The 19,073-nt window shown below is 36.4% G+C and overlaps 1 long non-coding RNA gene across 2 annotated transcripts in view; it reads left to right on the top strand.

Annotated features, from left to right (window-relative positions):
• The first annotated feature begins 4,721 nt into the window (after positions 1–4,721).
• LOC135447304 (uncharacterized) overlaps positions 4,722–19,073 on the top strand; it is a 74,968-nt gene continuing 60,616 nt past the window's right edge. For both annotated transcript variants that reach the window (XR_010440059.1, XR_010440058.1), the window contains exon 1: positions 4,722–4,811. This is a non-coding gene — a long non-coding RNA (uncharacterized LOC135447304). The remainder of the gene's footprint in view (positions 4,812–19,073) is intronic.

Genomic DNA, 19,073 nt, shown 5'->3' with positions numbered 1-19,073 from the left:
TTTAGTCCTTTTTTTCTTGTGCTCTAATTTCATCGTGTGGTTTGTTTGGTTTTTTTCTTATTATCTTTCCTTTGGGTGAAGTACCTCAGTTGTCTCATTCTGTCAGTGGTCAGACAGGAAAAATTGTATGAATCAGGATCCTACTAAGCCCAAGCTTCTCTTACTACCAATCACTTGCTTCAGTACTTGGTTACTATTATGTCTGAAAAAATCTTGTTTCATTATTTGAAAAAAATTACTAAATCTTGTCTCAACCTGTTATATCTGACTCACAGCTACATTCATGGCTTGATGCCTACATTCTAGCATGAAATATTTGTTCCTGGAAGTTTACTGATAAGCTGCTTGTCTAATAGGTGACTGCACAAGGTAAACAAAACATGGTTAACCTGTTAAACTTCAGAAATCTGATTTATTCAGTTAATCTCCTTAGACTTATTCTCCCTCTAGACTTATTAACAGTAAGGTTCTCAAAAGGCAATTCACTGATGCATCACAACTTAAATTTTACTGAGCTACCTTTCAGGAAACCCACCATCCTCACTTATAGAGGTTACAGGATCAAGAAGTAGCCTTATAATTTGTGGGAATACCTCTGTGAGTCACCTGTGTGGTCTAAGAATGTGAACAAAATTCAGACTGAGAAAGCCAGAGAGGTAAAGAGAAAGAAGTGGAGAGAAAGGTAATGATACATGGTATAGAAGACAGACCTGTTTCTTGTATTTTTCAGATGGAAACCATAGTTTTTGGGGAGGTAGGGTGGGTTTTTGAGTGCTTTTTAATTGTGATAGTATTTGTGAAGTTAATATTTCAGAACTGATTTATAATGGAAAATACTCTTCAATAAAATTGTACTTTTTCCCCCCAGAAGAATCTTTTACTTTCTATAACTAAAATAAATGAATTGTGCTGATTTCTGCTAGCTTTTTATAAAAAAATATTTCATTTGAAATAACAAGTTTTTAAGGTCTAGTAAAATGTAATTTCAAAACTTATTTGAACTTTCAGTCTCTGTAAGAGTTTGTAGATCAAGATTTGCCATTATATTTTCTGAGTATTGTAGCTCTCTTAAGAGGAGAAAATTACTTTCTCAACCATTTTCTGGATGACATCTTTAGGAAGACCAGCCCTTTGGGTGGTGCAGATTACAAGCAAAACTGTCTTCACTGTGTAGTTGGTTAATATGGAAAAATAATGTTTAAATTAATTTTAAAATAAAAGTAATTTTAAAATCAAAACAATCCTGTTTGAAGAAAGAAGGATTTATTTGAACATTGCCACTTCTTTAAATCTGCAAGTTCAAAATAAATACCCTAACTGGGATTTTCTCTCTTATAAAAATATACTCAAAATTTGTCCTTCCCTATCTCACTCCAAATCAGAATTTTGAAAAAATGTACTTTTTTCAATGCCAAAAATTACTGTTGTTCACAGATTCAGGTTTCTGGTTTTTTTTCACTTCCAATTCAAGCCTCAAGCCTCATGCATTGATTGCTATTGCCCTGAATGTCTCTAATTTCCCAGCTCCTGTTGTTTAATGGGCAATAGGAACATGTGTAGGCAGGAAAAATAAAGGTCCTTCCAATTTCTTACATCAGTCCCTTGAAGTAGCTTTGCTTAATCTATTTTTGGTACAGCTGTCTTACACTGCAGGATTGCTTTTTAATTAGTTTTAGTATTCACAGCTTCTTCTTCTATTCATTTAAATCTTTCTCTGTACTTGATGTTTTCAATATTGTCAAAACCTGTGGGTCAAGGTGACCACACAAATCTTTTCATACCTTATTTCAGTGAGGTTCTATCTGTATTGCTTTTCCTTACTGTGTGGGTTGTTGTTTTGTTCCTGTTTTACCTCCTTTGGCCATATTGGCTTTTTAAACTCCTCATTTTATTGCTGTATGTTATGCATTCCACATCCTTTGGGCACACTTTAATCTCATTATACACATTTCAGTTTCTCTCTGCTGTTTCCTCTCTGCCATTTCATTACACTCAATTTCACTCAACCTGCTGATTTTTTTCCCCTAAACTCTGTTATTCTGCCACCCAGTATCTTCATTTCCCCCCTTTGGTTTTACTGTAGATACAATTTTACACTTAACTAGATTAAAATTACAGTGCAAAGCACTTTACTTGCTCTGTAAACTTTGTCTCAAATACTAAAACATTCAGCACAGTAAGAAAAACATGGAAAACCAAACCACAAAAAATAATTACATGACAAATGCATTAACTGTTCAAACTAGAAATGGGGGAGAGTAAATAACAGGAACAGGATAAAAGTGTAAATAATGGAACAGGACAAAAGTGTGCTCAAGAAACGGGAAAATGAAATCCAAGGTGAGTGTTCTGATGCAAAAAAATTACCAAACATAAAGCAGGTAAATAATATGAATCAAGTTAACAATAGGCCAGCTAGCTCCAAATGATTACAAAAAGAAGAGAAAGATGTCACTTGTCCTCACTCACTGTCACTATGAATTCTGCCTTCTTGTCCCAAATTGTCAAGTGTTATGTAATTATCTGACTGAGAGATAGCCAAATAGGACCTGAAAATTCTGGACACAAGTTCCAGGTATTTGAAATTGACATTTTTTTTCTATTCACTATTTGAAGGTGGAGAAGATTGCTTTTTCCACTTGTCCTAAAAATATGACGTTATTCAGAGATGACATACCCTTACACACCGTTGCTTTTTATATAATCCGCATTTTACAGTGGAGTTTATCTAATATGTTCATTTCCTTTCGCACTGAGGAACATTATTAATAATTACATTTATACTACCCATGCTGTCTCCTTGCATGTGCTGTTCTTGTTTTCTTAAAAAAAAAAGGCAACTCTCTTTGACTAGAGCACATTAATTTTACTAGTCTAGAGTTTGACCATCACAATAAATCAACATAAATGGAGTATTTGGGATCATTAGAACTTGCAGAGGAAAAAAAGTCACTGTTATTTTCTTCAAAGAGCAGAAAAATGATGAAAAATGTCAATTTACTTTAACTGTAAACTTTGAGTATTGCATGGTTGTGTTTCTTTACGAGAAAAATTAAATAGTAACAATAAAAGGCTTAGTGCTTTGTGGAAATATTTTGATTTTTTTCTTCTCTTTAGAAGAATTCAATTTCAAATTTTTTTCCATCTATATACTTCTGTTTTTTCCTATCTTTGCCATTTTGAGTGATTATTTTTTTCTTTCATTCAAACATTCCTTCAAAGGAAACTCATGTTAGATGCTATATAAGATTTCTTCAACATACTGCAATCTCTTCATATAAATTAAGAGATATGGTGACCTCCTTTTTCAATGGATGACTAGCTCTCAAAAAAGATGAGGGAGACAATGTCACAGCCATGGTCAAGTCCTTAATTCTCTCTTAACTTCTGGATACTGGGTACAATATGAGCTTTGATATGCTGACAATAACTTTGAAGTCTGGCAGTTCAGGTTTCCACCTACCTTATTTATTCATCCCCACTCATATCTCACTGAATTAGCCATAACTGGACTATAGGAGGCTGTATCAAAGGACTTGGTAAAAATCAAGGTACATTGCATTCACTGCCCTGTTCTTAGACACACTGCCATCCATCTCATCTTAGATAGCAATGGAGTTAGGCAGACATGATTTGCCCTTAGCAAATTGTTCTCATTGCTTCTAGTCACTTTCTTGTCTCTTGTTTTAAGAAATAACTTCTAGGGGAAACTGCTCCTGAACCTTTCTGGGGCATAAGGCAAGGCTGACCAATGTGTATGTTCCTGAATCCTCCTTGCCCTTTTTGAAGATGGAGGACATTGGTCTGTTTTCCCAGCCATCAGGAGCCTCTGATGGTTGCCATGATGATAGAGAACAGTCTCACAGTTACACAACCAGCTCCATAAACATCAATTCCAAAAGCTTGAATATGTACAGGGCAATTAAATAATCCATAACTCTGGCTTCCTCTACTCTGGGTACCACTCCACTCCTTCAGATTTTGCTTGGAGGATGATTGAGAACAGTGATTTACCAGTGAAAATGGAGTTGAAGAAGGCAGCGAATACCTCAGCCTTGTCTTTTATCATGTAACATTTCCTGCCCCAATGACCAATGGGTTCACATTTGTCTTAACTTTCCTTCAAAATTGAGGAACTTAGAAAAATCTTGCTTATCTCTTTTGGTAGTTTCAGATTGATATGGGCTTTGGCTTTTTTTTTGGTGTGATTGGTCTTATTCTTTCCATGTAGCCTATTCCTGCATTCATCCCCTGTATGTTTTCTTTATGTGTTTAAGGTCAAGTCAGGAGCTCCACATTCATCAATGCCTGCTTAGCTTTCTGAAATCCAAATTTGTTGTTCATCTCACTCACTGTTCTTCAGATCATAAACTTCACAGTATTTTGATCGCTGATGCCAAAGCTGCCCTTGACCTTTACATCATCCAGAACTTCTTGTTTGTAAGAAATAGTTAAAATTGAATATCTATTCTAGTCTGTTAATCAGTCACCTGGATCACTCACATTTCCCCTGTTGTGGGGATAATAGGTTTGGGCTGAGTTAGTCCTGAGCTATCCTAACAAGTCTTGTTCTCAGCAATGACCAGAGAATTCAATGCACCTGGACCTGCAGCTCTGCAGGGAGCAGGAAGCCAGGTGCTTCCAGCTTGCCCTGCACCAACAGCTCCCAAACTACCCCAGGATAGGCAGCAGAGCACAGATGGGCTGCAGCCTGTCTTGGCAGCACTGCTTGCACCTTGTCTGTGCCCTAACCAGGCTCATGAATGTTCTTTGGAACTATTCTGTTTCTGTTCTTATCTTTTAGAGACCAGGTAATCAAGCTGAACAAAATTTTTCAGAGACTTTCAGTTTCATTAATTTACATAATGGAATTTTAATGTGTTTAGTGTTAGTCTCATCTCTTATGCAACCTAATACTTTCTTTGCTTTCTGACTGTTTTGCACTAAAGTTTTCACAAGATTTCCAGAGTTGCACTTACATCTAAGTTGTTTCAGCTCATGTTGAAAGTTGTGAATGTGTATAAACCTGCTGTGCATTAAAATCTTTCCTAGGCAAGAATGGCTTCAGCAGCTTTTCTGTAGATTTTATGATCTTGTTTTGTCTTCTTTTTCTCAGGTTACTCTAAATACACTATGTAAAATACATGCTTAAATTATAAGCTTGTGTAATGCTATATACAGAAAATGGAACATGCTATATAGAACTTCAGCCTCATGGTATGTTGGGATTGTATTTATTAGTATGCTGACTATTTAGAAGTGTAAAAAAAAGAAAGGTGTGTGGAGGGCAGAAGGTAATTTGGCCAATGAATCTTTAATACATTGCTTTACAGCTGAGTGTCCTCCTCCTATTTCTTCTACTTTGTATAAATAATACTTTAAAATTAATCAGATAAAAGGTATAAAAAGTACTGCAAACTTTTAAAATATTGCAACTGGGAAACATGGAAAAAGAGTAAATAACCGAAGGAGCTAATATGTCTGAACAATTTAAAATATATGCGCTGCCCTCTATTGGTTTGCTCCTCTCCCCCTTCTCCTTTGGCATACACAGACAAGACTTGCAGAACATGGCAATTTTGCATCAGTGTGCTCTAGTTTTTGTGCTTTACTTCATCCTTTCTATCATTCCTATTCCTTTGCTTCACCCTAGTCAGTTTTTGCTCATGTTGACTGCCTTTTTGGTAGTACTTTTTATTAACAAAATACTTGTGTGTTTTTCAGTGTTGCCATGTTAAACTTTCATTCAACGAATTTGTGGGCTCAGTGAAGAACTGTGTGATCATCACACTGGGTGGATAAATAAGCTCATTTCTCTTCATTGAATAATGGTAAAAATGGTAAAAGCTTTACGAAAAATTGGTAGAAGTTTCAAAAGTGTGGAGAAATTTTGAAAAATAGAGACGAAGCTGAGAAGTGTTATGAAATTTGAAGGCCATGTAGTTTATGTAGAATGGTGTTTCCTAATGAGATTATCAGCTGTGACCTAACTGTGACTAGTCTTAGACTAGTTCCAAACTGGGAGTTGCCTGCACTGTAATTTTAATAAGCAGTGCTGATCTCTTAATACTATATTGCTAATTAAATATTAGACACTGATAATTTCAGAGTTTGCAATGAAAATGATGAGACATGTGAAAGTAATTCTGTGCCAATGTTTTGAGGCTGGACAGTCATGGAAAAGACTGAGTGAACTAAGAAATGGTGAATGTGATGGATGCTATTTCATTGTATAGTGGGCAGGCAGATGTCTGGTGTGAAATTCACTGGACATGTCATTCAATTAGAAATAAATTCCTGATTGGGAACACAAATTAGAGTTCCTTTGGGAAAAAAAATCTGTAAGGTCTTTGAATGAATATGGGTGAAAGCGTAGAGCTGATTGGGGTCAACTGTGACTACTCTAGGCAGACTTTTAAATTCTGGGGTTTACAGACATGGGAGGTAATTTATTAATTCAAGTGTTTTAGTTACATCAACAGCCTAACCCCTGATTCTTTAAGAAACTTTTCACATAATTTTTCTTCAGACATGCAAATATACTGTAAAATAGCATGTGTTTTAGATTTAAAATAGAGGCAATTAGGGTGAAGGTTACCTGGTGGATATCTGCTTAGTCACTGAGGTAGGCTACAACCTTACATAGAGAGCTCCACCTTAGGTGGGATGGGTGAAGAGCTGCTGAGAGAAATTAGAGACCAGTTCTCTGTCTCAAAAGATAATGGCAAACTTTGTGGCAGTTAGCACACTTCTGGAGAAAAGTCTTTCTGAACAGGTCTTAACAAGTAATAAATAATCTATTAATATGTAATAAAATCTGAACCAGACTCCTCAAGCTTCCCATCCACTGATGTATGTCTGATGAATAAGCAGAGAAGGATGTTGGACTTTTGTAGTCTTCTGTACTTGGATTCAGATAATCCTCAGGTTTTCTACAGGGTCTTGAATAACTTTAGAAGAAAGGACTGAACATGTGGATTTAGTTCATGTTAGTGGATTTTGTGGTTAAGAAAGTTTCCACTAGTGGGGAGCTGTGGCAGTTTCTAAAGAGGAAAAGTGAAACAAACCACTCTGAACCCCCAAGCTATGAAGAATGAAAAGAATACAAAGAACCTCCTCCCCTATGTTTAGAAAGAAATGAACAATTTTGAGGAATAGATTAACTTAAACCAGATAGGTTAATCTCTGGTTTCAGTGATTTATAAATGGACTGTTCCCTTGATGTCATAAGTTAAAGGCTACTGTTCTTCCATGCGGTCAGAATTGGTGGAAAAATTGAACATGCTGTTGAGCTTATTTGTGTTGCTATTTATAGACATTTCTGTGAGGATACCTGAGTGTTGAGTTATTTGAGTGTTCTTTTTTTGTGTAACTAACTGATAGCAATCCTGTAAAATTGATATACACTACCTTGGTAGCTGAGGATGCAGGTTGGAAGAATTCATTTCCTTTAAAACAGTATCATAAAATACAATCTAACTTTCTTGGTATTTTGAACTATTTCAAAACCAAGACTGACCAGAACATAAGTTATGAATTTTCTGCTGATTGTGCTGAGATAGAGAAAGTAATAAACCCAGAGAAGAGTGATTTCATCTATAAATCTGAGGAAGGGAAATTTTAAGAATGGTTCAATGTCTGAACCATGAGTATATAAAAGTCACACTACTGTGAGTTAAACATTTTTTAGAAATAAGGCCTTTAAAGCTGCCAGAATCACTGTATAATGTTGTCTTCATGCTGACAATTTCTGTTGACTTATTCTATGTGGTTCATAACATCTCTATGAAAATATCCAAATGAGAAGACATAGAGAAGAGTGATTATTCCACTGCCAACAGTACCTTATTTTTATCAGGATCCAATCATTATGATAAAAATCACCTGCCTGGTTTCATAGAATCATGAACATCTTGAGTTAGGAGGGCCCCATGAGGATTGTCCTCCTTGCTCCTCAGAGGGCTATCTACAAAACTGTATGACTAAAAACCCCACCCAGGCACTCCTTGAACTCTGACAGGCTTGGCGTCATGACTGTTTTTCCTTGGGGACCCTATTCCAGTGACCAACTATCCTCCCAGGGAAGAACCTTTTCCTAAAGTCTAGTCTGAACTTTGCCTGACACAGCTTCGTACCTTTTCCATTAATTTTTTCCTATTTTATCAATTCAGCCATTGGTTCATGTTTCCTATTTTTTTTAAAGAGATTGTGTTCCTTTGCTGCTGTTGGGTTTGGGTTTTTTCCATGTGAAGCTCCATAAATTCTATAACTATTCCAATCTCTCAATAAGTTTTCCTGAGACGTAGGCAGACTCAGCTAAAAAAAAACCCTGTTTGTGTAATAATTTAAATATCTTCTGCATAATAAGTTTAAATCTCCTTTTAGAAAAACATAAAAACATTGACTACAGTTTTGTATTGTCTGTCAGTATTATCCCACCACTGTGAAAACAGCTCTGCTATCATATCCATATTCCAGCTCACTGGTTAGCCACTTCACTAGGTTGCTGTATTAGGCACGCAGGTTAAATCTTTTCCTAGTGGGGCTCTGCTAATGCTCCATTCTGAAACAAATGTGTAAGATTTTTCTTTCTCTATGCAGAATTTAGAAGAAAATTGCAATTCCTTTGTGAGCTCCATGTTTAGCATTTTCATCCCTGTATAAGTTACCAATTCTGTGCATCATTGATTTTATTCTCAGGGACCTACATATGCAACACACAACATCCTTTTGAGAGTGTGCTGGGGGCTGGATGGAAGTTATCCACATAGTGCATCCTGCCCTTCCATTTGGATGTTCTTTAAGGTAATGAGTAGTCTGGAGACCATACCAGTCCTGACCTGCTGTAGCCTCCTTTTCCCAGAGCACACTTAGGAACTGAAAGAGAGACAGCCCTAAACCAAAACTGGTAAAATATTAACAGTCTCCACTTCTGTTGAATCCATCTGTGCAATCCATTTATGATAAGAAAATTTCCCCTCCTGAGCCTTGTAGTGCATAAGCATATTTCACACGAGAGCAATCTGTGTAACAGGTAAGCAAATGTATAAAAGTCTTGTGATAAAAATAAAAAAAATAAATATAATCTGGCAGTATTTTGCTTACCAAAGAAATAATCAACTATAGAGTGGTACGCTGTCTTTTGCAGAAAAAATAATTCTTTTGAGAAACATTTATTTTTCCTAAGTGGATGGGAAAGCTTAGCTGAATTTTACTATGTTTACAAAAAATTGTTACATCTTCCTAAAAGAACACTGATTAAAATATTATCAATTATTTACAACATAACTGGATAATAGCTGTTTCATGTTAACCCTTGCAATAAAAGTTAGAAATTTGCAAAAAATATTCTAAGCCACAGAGCTGGTTTTGCCTATTGCCACAGACTGAAGGTACTGTTACTATGGAGGTACTGCCAGAACTGGGTCTTGGGCACTCACTGTTGTTTTGAATGACACTTTGGAAGGTTTTTGAAGTAGTTTACAGAAAAACAATATACTTCAGAAATCCCTCTCATACAATAAGGCTGAAACTATTCCCAGCTAGCAGTAATGTTGCGTTGTCAAATCCATGGATACCCTTTTGCAAGTTAGGCTGAGGATGAGGACATGACAGACATTTGTATAAATATGTTAAATGTAGGATTTGTCTTGGAGTCTGTAATTTTGGTTGCCTCTTTCACTTGCATTTACTTTTGAAATATGTGAAAAATTTTGAGAAGGTTTTTGGAGAATATTTTTCACAGCCGTATTTGCATTTAACTTTTTTATGCTTTTCTTTTTTAAAGGGATATAGAGCACATTCAATAGGTACAATCCTAAAGTCTATTCTTAATTTTTATTCAGGTTAAACTCAAAAGAGTTTGAAAATGACAGATTAAGAAAGGAACTTGTATTGTCTAAGTGATAAAGGCTTTGCATCACAGAATTTAGCAGAGTAACAAAAGTCACTCCAAAACTGAGAACACAAGTTTTGACCAAAAGCTAACATTGATAGTAAGAAAAGAAAGTGAACTTCTGGGCTGGATGTTCATGATGAGAAAGAAAAACATAAGTAATTTATTCCAGTTAGCTGAAAGATATTCTCTCCATGGAAAACCACTTTTTAATGTCTTTAGTTTTCCTACCCTTTGGGACTCTCTTATGCGCTAAATTAAATCATGAGTTACATTTCCATCATGCCAGTTCAATATCGAAGATTTGATCTCTAGAGCAACCAGTGTATAACACAATTGGTGCATATGTTTCCTTCCTTGATCCATGTATTTTATTTATAACATTGTCTTCCCTGGAGGATTTCAGATGCATGTTGATGCCAAATGCCTTTCCAAAAGTATCTGTCAAGAGAAATAAACACTTTTGGAGTGATTGACTAGGGAGAGAAAATGTACAGATATTAAACAAGTCAGCAACATAGCCTTTTTTCAGATAAATGGTCTGAAATTGGTGGCTTGTCCTCCCTAGGATATTAAAAGGGATCATAAGATTTAGTCAGTGGGAAATAGAGTGCATATTGCTTCAGTGGTGTTCAAACATCTAGGGTCTTGGGGAAATGCTGTAAGCAGGTACAGTGGCCTTAATATTTTTCCTCATCAGGAACATCTGATAACACATGAGGCTTGAAACACTTCACTGGAAGATTCTTATCCAAAATCTTGTCTCAGTATTTCTGAAAGTTAAGATATTTGAAATGCTGATAAAGACTGATGAGCTTAATGTCGAATGAGGGTCTAGGAGAGATCTAGGTTAACGTGAGATTAAAGATACCAGACAGCTTGTGATAAATTAAAATTTCTCTTTCATTTCATCTCAGGGAAGCAGTAAGAGCAAAGCAATGCTCCAGAGGAACTTTTCTTAGTGAACTTGAGCATGAGAAGCCTATGCCTAAACATGACAGCATTTAAAATGTACTGTTTGGCAACAGCTTTGAAAGTCCTTCTTCCTGATTTACATTATTGAATTTCTTTTATATAGAGTATAAAGAACTAAAATTGTGGTCACACATCTCCAGTGTTTGGGAATTAGCTGTGAGACACTAGGATCTGGTGATTCCTGTTGGTGTAATTAAAAGTAACTGTTTTTCTGTTGGTCACATGCTACTGTGAAGACAATATGAGTTCTTCAGCAGTCCTCTTTCCTGTTACTGTCTTCAAATGTGTCCCTTTTCTTTTCATGGCAGCCTTTGATATCTCCATTTGTTATTCTCATTGTAATAAGGAAGATAAGCAACCAGGTGTGTGCCACGTCCCTTGGACACTGGCAAAGCATTTTTGCAGTGGAGCAGCCTCAGGTCATAATGCTGGTAGCCCTTAAGTGGGATCATTTGCATGCAAATCTGTTGAATATTTGATGATACATATATTTGTTTGCAAATTTTTCTTATGTAAATTACCTTGAGATAGAAATTGCGCTTATCACTAAAAAACAAGGGCCAGATTCTATAATTTTTACTAAATTGTCTTGTGTAATTATAATAATGATGAGTAATTGCATCTATAACAGTAGAGGCTTTGGGGAACTTGGTCTTTAACAAAGTCAAAAAAACAAATACATTTGATAAATACTTTGTGGGAAAAATCTGAATGCCATTATTCAAAATAGCACCTATGGGATAAAGAAAAAATCCCTGATTCAGATATTTCCCTTAGTGATTTTCTGCTTTTTAATTGTGATCTATCTTTTCTCCATGAAATTTTAAAGCAGAATAAATTTTATAAGTTCTCAACTCCAGTAAAATGCACAAATAGCTGCTCTATATTCCCAGATTTTACCTTCCAGTGTTCAGCACTTTACCATATGCATTTGAAAAGCAGTGGTGAATGAAAGTGAAGTAAATTCTGGCATCAGAAAATATATTGATTGTTCTGACTCGAGTTGATTTTAGTATTAATTACAAGCAAGGTGGGCTGATATTCCTCTTGCAGTGTTCCATGTACTTGAGTTCCTTCTTCTCTAGACCCTTCACTGTGTTCATTGCTCTTTTGGAACGTTTTGGAGGGTTTTTTCTGAACGCATGCCAAGGCTTCAATGTCTGACTTGTAGTGAAGTGCACAAAAACGGACTATTTGAGGTGCAGCCTCACCAGTGCTGAGGATGAAAGGGAAAGAAGCAGTGGTGACCAAGCCCCCCCCCACACCTGAGAGAAGCCCTTAGGGAGCATTAGCAGCCAGGAGCATCACAAACAGGGCAGGCCAACAGGAGATGGTAGGGCAGGGTGTGCAGGATGGACCTGCAGCTCTGCCAGGCAGCCTGAGCAGGGAGCAGTGGTCCTGATCCAGCAGGAAGTCACGGCCTCTCTGAGCTGTGCCCCCACCATGGCTGACACAGATGCCAGGAGAAAGCCTCAGTGGAACAAGCTGACACTCAGGTGCCAGGCTGTAGGGTGGCCCTTGCTCCTGGGTAGGGATGGCAGCCTTAATCAGAGCTGCATCCAGGCAGAGGAACTCCTCCACTTAGTGGCAGGGCCCCAGGAGGAGGTGAGTAGACTAGGGAGTAGCAAAGAGAGACTGAAACAGACTACTGGAATCATGCCCGGTCTGCCCTGGGACAGGCCCCACAGGCTGATGAATGCGTGACACAGAGGCTTCCCTCTCCTCTCTCTGCTCAGCTGAACACAGCAACTTAAGGGATGAGGGAAATGGCAGGATTTACACTAAGTATCTTCCTTTGTAGCCTCTTCTGTAAATTCATGCACTCTCTTTTCTCCTTGTACATTCATGAATTTTATGGCAATATTCACCTTAATGTTCATTAATCTCCTGGAAATAAATTAAGCAAGAGAAATGTAGCAAGAAAGGAGAGGATGGTTTCAGCAATGCCAGGTCAGTAGGGTCTGCTTCCTTGGTAAGCACACTTTCCTTGATCACCACTTGTTTCCTGCTTTGCTGACAGTTTCTCACAAATGGAGCAATGTTCAGTGCTGCTGTTTGCTCTCTGTAGCAAACTTTTTGATGTGCATGCTTGGAAGTTGCCCAGCTCCTGAATAAATGCCTTCTCTGTCCTTGTGGGCCTAAGGCTTTGTATGTGATAACTATCAGCTTGAGCAATGTAGCACTTGCTTGTAACTCACAAAGATTAATTTAAGGGGTGCTTTTTTTTGTTAAATTTATTGGTTGTAATTTTTCTGTGAGCAGTTTTTCATGTGTATCTTTTAGATAAAATCTGATAAATGGATCCAGTTGTGTATCTTTTTTTTTCCCTATTGGATCAGGATGGCTTTTTAGAAATAGAAATGGCATTACATATGCCAACATAAATTTGAAATTCTCCTTCTACTATCACCATTTGATAAATATGGTGTATTTTCAGAGTTACTGCAGGAGGTCAGCCTGTCTTCTAGCATGAGAGAATGTATGTCTTGTCCCATGGCAGCTTTTCCTGTGCTTGTTCACAGCTCAGAGCTGAAGAAGTTGGACAATCCCCCTGTGAGAATATTCTTGGAAGGATATTTTATCTTCTGCAATTTTCTGTAGCTTTTACTGGGATGAATAATCTTTGCAGGATAGGTTTTCCCTTCCATTTTCATTTAACAGTCTGTGTACATTATTACAGTAAAAAAAAAAAAAAAAAAAAAAAAAAAGCTGACTATGGTATTCTATTAAAAATAATAATAAAAAGTCTTCTAACTTGAAACAGGAATACTTTCCCAGGAGAAATGAGAGCTTTTTACCTAAGTGAATGTTATATATATTGAGCTGGAAATGATCCAGACAGGAGATTGACTACTCAAAATAATTGCAGTCCAGTAGGACAGGCTTAATTAGGTTTTTCAACAAAATTTTGGACTGGATGGAAGCATCTGAGCTTTATCAGCCTCCTACTTTACCATTTTCAAGACAGCAGTCAGGTTTTTCCACAATGAAATTGCTGTATTTGGAAGACATGGCCGTGGTGCTGTGCTCTGACCACACAGCAGAGGATTCTGAAAGCATATTAAACAATTTGTCTCCCCTCAGCCTGACCACCCTCATCTATCTTTTTTACACTAGTGCATGCAACACTTCTGCATGCTGCTTGACCTTTCTCATCCAATTGAAAACAACTGTAATATCACTGTGCTCACAGAGTATTTCTATGTTTTAAGAATTCTGGACAGCCAGAAACTTATCATAGTAAGACTGTGGAAAGCTAAGATATCTTGATATGTTTAAGATACAATGGGTTCTGCTACCCAAATTGAAATAAAAGAGTTTTTTGGGTTCCCCCCTCCATAATTAATATCTTATACATTAGTAGATGTAAATTATTATAGTTTTACTGACTTGCATGGCATTACACTAATTCACAGGAGCTATGATTCTTCAAAATATCAGGATTAGTAGAGGATACCGTCTTAGAAATTGCTGCTCATCATGGCATGTTACAGCTTGTGCTGTAATTATTTGAACCCGTTAACTATTTTAGTGTGAATAAAAGTGATAAATTGTTATTTAAGATGTTTTCACAAAAACTTGCAGCAATTAATATACTGTGGGCCTGAAATGAGAGGGAAATAGCATAAAAAAGTATGAATATCTGATAGTTCAGATATTCAGATATAATGTAATGGGCAGAGCAGTGTAGTCTAATATTGAATGAAATATTGAATAAACACCTCTGTGAAAAAGAAGAGTAAATAAGGACATATGCTTGTTTGAGGAAGACTGCAAGTTGCACACACTCATGCAAAATGAAATGTCTAATAGTTCTGCATCAGATTTTTTTCTGTCTATAACTGAAATTTCTGATTGTGCTATAATTTCTTGGTATTGGTGCAGACATCTTTTTGTCTAAAAATAATTGCTCTTCTGGGTTAAGTTTTAAAGGACACATGAGTAAGAGTGGACAAAGTGAAAACAAGGCAAGGAAAGTAGTAAAACCCCTCTGCCTATCAAACATTACTGAACACTCTGATATGGAGGTGTTTGGAGTTTCTTTTTTTGCCTGTGTCACTTTCTGTGTATGCACTCTGCAGGATTTTTGTTGTCCTGATGTTCACACTTGAACTTCATCAGTTCTCATAATGCTGATTCATCATTTTGGGATTGAGGAAAACTCTGTATGGGGATAGGACAATTAAGTGTTATTTCTGTTAATTATAAGGTTTTATAGACCTTGATCAAGATGAGTGGGGACAAAGTGCTTCAGTACACTGCAGTACTGAGTCCTAAGATTATTTAGATGCCTAAGCAAAATTGCAGGTGTCTACAGCATTCAGAAGAGCTTAGCTCAGTAGTTTGGCAGCTAATTTAGCAAATAACTCTCCTGCAGTCTTGCTTGGAAAATAAACAGAACTCTAAGACAGTAAAACAATAGAAACATTGGGGCCTTAATTCTTTGGTGAAATTAATGTATATCTATCTACAGGCAATAAAATATATTTCTGTCTTCTTCCAGTCTCCAGACCAATTAAGAGAACAAATTCTTCTAAGGTAATTAGCATCAGATATATTAATCTGAACTCTAGAAAGATCAAGAATGATCTGTAAGAGCCATACAGACATCTTTTCTACTGGACTTGGTGTTCTGTCATGCTATTGAGCTGAACCCTCAAAAATCACTTTTAGTTTCAGTGTTGCATTCAAAATTTTAAGATCATTTCCCTCAGTAATGCTTTCACGCAACAGACAGCTTCTTGCCTGTTACTTTTTTAAAAGTCATTGTCTTTATACTTGAGATTTTTACAAAGTATTCCTGCTTCATAACTGGGTCTTTTTGACCCAAAGTTCTTTTTCAGTTGCTGTGAGGGAACAATGTGGTCTCCTGCACACACATGCAAAAAAATTATGTAGTAGAACTTGATGGTTTTCAGTAAAGGTCAAAAATTATATGCAGATTTTGCCTGTTGATAATGGGTTTTATTTTTTCCATATTCCTCTTGATAAGTGTAAGCATTGCATACAGAGACTTCTACTTTGAGGTTTATTAAATTCTTCTGCTGATCTTCCACAGACTATGCATTCAATTTTATGACAGTGGCCCTTTCTTTTGTCAATCACAGCATGCTTTTAACAAAGAAAATATTTACATTGTTTTGATTTTTGTTCAGGAGGGCATTTTATTCACCTTTGGAAAGCATGTAAATTATTAAAGCCACCCCTGATTGTCTGCAACTGAATGGAACTTCTAATCCTTGTTTAAAAATATAAATTATTCATTGTAAGATTTAATTTGAAAGTTGGCTGTGTGGTTCCTATGGTTGTTTACATTGCACTCTGGTTAAATTGAAAGCACAAATGAATTCCACTAGGTTTTGTTAGAGACCTTTTGTTAGAGACCTGACTTAGTATATCTGAAGGTTGTCTTTTATTTCTTTAAATATATAATCCCTTTGTTTTTGCTTTCTGTATCAAAATAAAATATAGATAAAAGGAGAAAGTTACTAAGAGCTTTCAGCACTAGCATTTCATTGAATGCTGTCTTCCATTCACACTGGCCACAGTTGGCTCTTGGATGGAAAACATCCAAGGAAGATCGGTATCTGTAGTTGTAACACTAATACTTCCATATGTTGTGTGTCATTGTGAGCAAGAAATAAACTGATGTGCTCAGAACATGGTCATTTAAAGATAGTGAACAGTCTATACCATTCTTTTGAAAGAGGAGTAATAAAGTTTGTTTTATTCAGCATAAATACCTTTATGCCCCTTTTCTATTCCATCTAGTGCTTTGGGAACATTATGGTTATAGCATTTTACACTGCTGATGTCTTTCAGTCAACTTAGCATCTTCTCTTATGTCAGTGTTGAATGCTCTGGTATTTTACAAATCAAACTGTGTAGATCCAGTGTCCTCTCCCGAACATGTAAAAATGAACCTGAGCTATGCCACACATGAAACAATTTCCTAGTGACTCTTAGAGCATGAGAGAGGAGATAGGGAATTGCCTGAGTTCTCTGTTTCCTTGTACTTCTGAAAAACAAGAACTAGGGGAAAATGAGCTACAAAATCAAGGACTGAGCAAAAATAAATATAAAAGCATGGCACCCAAACCAGAGAATATACCTTTATTTTAGCCTCATAGAAAGTGAGCCAAAAAAGCAAGTAAATTAAAGAGAATATACTATATGAAATCTCAAGATTTTTTTCTGATTCCATTAAAAATTTTCATAAATTATAATTGTTATTGCAATTTTATTGTGCATCACTTGTTTTTCTTGGAGTTTTTTTGTTATTATCATTATTACTTTTTCTGAGTTACATGAAATTGTTCACACCTCCACCCATGAAGTTTTTTCTGATTCTCCTCCCTATCCTACTGAGATGGGGGAATTAGTGAAATGCTGCAGGGTACCTAACTGCTGTCTGGAGTTAAACCATGTAAAATAAGTGGAATTACGAAGGAGAAAAAGGCTCCATACAGGTTCAGTTACAAATTAGTGTGACATAAGAATCAACTGTGTAAGTTCCATGCAGAGTGACTGAGACATGACAGTTTTATGGAAATCTAGGGGAAAATTAAGAGCAGAGCTGTTATTCTGTATTTAATTGCATTTAGCTGAGATCAGAATACAGAACACTGCTGCCTGGGTCTGTTTGTTTTAAGTTAATTCCTTCTGTGTTCTGTTTAAACTCATTCCTGTTGCTTTTCTGACTCAAGTTCCAGTGTATACCCTTTCTGCAGTGTGATGCTGTAGCATGTTTTCAGGAAAAATGCTTAGTTTCTAATTCCTGCTTCCTTTTGATCATCCATTCTTAAATAAGTGTGTGTTTCTCTAGAAAGTGTAACGTAGCAGCTGGCTGTTACTCCTCAAGCAGATTTACATGCCACAATCCTGCATGGCGCCCCCACCACAGGTGGAGAGCAATCCTATGCAGTCAGGTTTTTTATAACTCTGTCATTTCCCATCACATCAACACTCGCCTTGCCTCTTTTTTAAAAAAGAAGTACTTAAGTAGAAAGTTTATTCAAAATGTCAGCTGACACAATCAAAAATCTGTGACTGAGGCTTTAGTGCAGGGAACACTGAGATTATGATGTGTGTCAGCATGTCTGAGAACTAAATCAAACTGTGGAGAGTTTTTTTAATGTTTTAGTAAAACAGGGAAGAAATAAACACCGCTTGAAAAATTTCAGGGGTTTAGTTAATTTCTTGTTTCCTTTAAGAGACATAATTTTATTAAAAAATAGGGCATTCAATTTTGCTTTGATGAAAGGTACATCCTTTTTATGAAAGGTACCTCTCACTGTGTGCAGAGTTTCCCTCCAGAGTTTCACTAATGATATTTACCTTTTGCAGTGTTCGGGAACTGTCAGAAAATGTCATTTTCTTCCCTACAGGATTTTTGTCAATTTCAGTGAAATGCGCTTAAGTAGCTTTTCATGGGGAGAAAAGATGGAGAAAAGATTTCTGTCCTCAAAAATTATGTACTGAAGTGACATGACTGAAAGTTGTGAAATGCAACTTCAGTGTAGAACAGGAAGTGCAAGTGTTTGGGCTTTTTGTTTGTTTTCCCTGAATGCTCTGGATGAGAGGTCTTGGATCTGTCAAATATCATGGACAACTTCTGCATATGTAGGAAGATTTTTCTTTTTTTTCCTCTTTGTTTAATGTTTTTTCATTAAAAAAAAGTGGAATAATTTAGGTTGAAAATGACCTTTAATATCACCAAGCCAAACCATTTTCCTGACTTCCTTTACCACAGAACCAATATCCCATAATCTCCAGGAGCCTTTCTGCATTGACTGCAGAACACTTGCTATAACATTGTAATAGACATTTATTTGTCAAATCTGTGGTCTATATATTTGGGTTGGTGTTTGATCTTTTCTCTCCCCACCCACATATCTCTGATTCCAGTGAATGGAACACGTTATTGCCCATGGTTTTCTGCTGTGTCTGAAGGATCCTCAGTAATTATTTCTATATATTTTTCTGGTTGCTCCTAAGAGTTGATTATCTCACTTTCTGTAGTTTTAAGCATACAGGTACAGCATGTCAAATAGGCAGCTTTGCTGCCCTAAGGTATTGCTATTTTAATGCTGAAGTTCCTCCCCTCTGCATCATTTATGTAAAACAGAATAAGGAATCAATTTTTTTCCCTATACTTATAACAAATCTTAGGTTCTCTATGGAAAAGCTAAAGCAATATAAA

This window comes from Zonotrichia leucophrys, chromosome 4 (genome assembly GCF_028769735.1).
Source record: "Zonotrichia leucophrys gambelii isolate GWCS_2022_RI chromosome 4, RI_Zleu_2.0, whole genome shotgun sequence".
Lineage (NCBI taxonomy): Eukaryota > Metazoa > Chordata > Aves > Passeriformes > Passerellidae > Zonotrichia > Zonotrichia leucophrys.
This window is presented reverse-complemented; position numbering and strand designations above follow the sequence as displayed.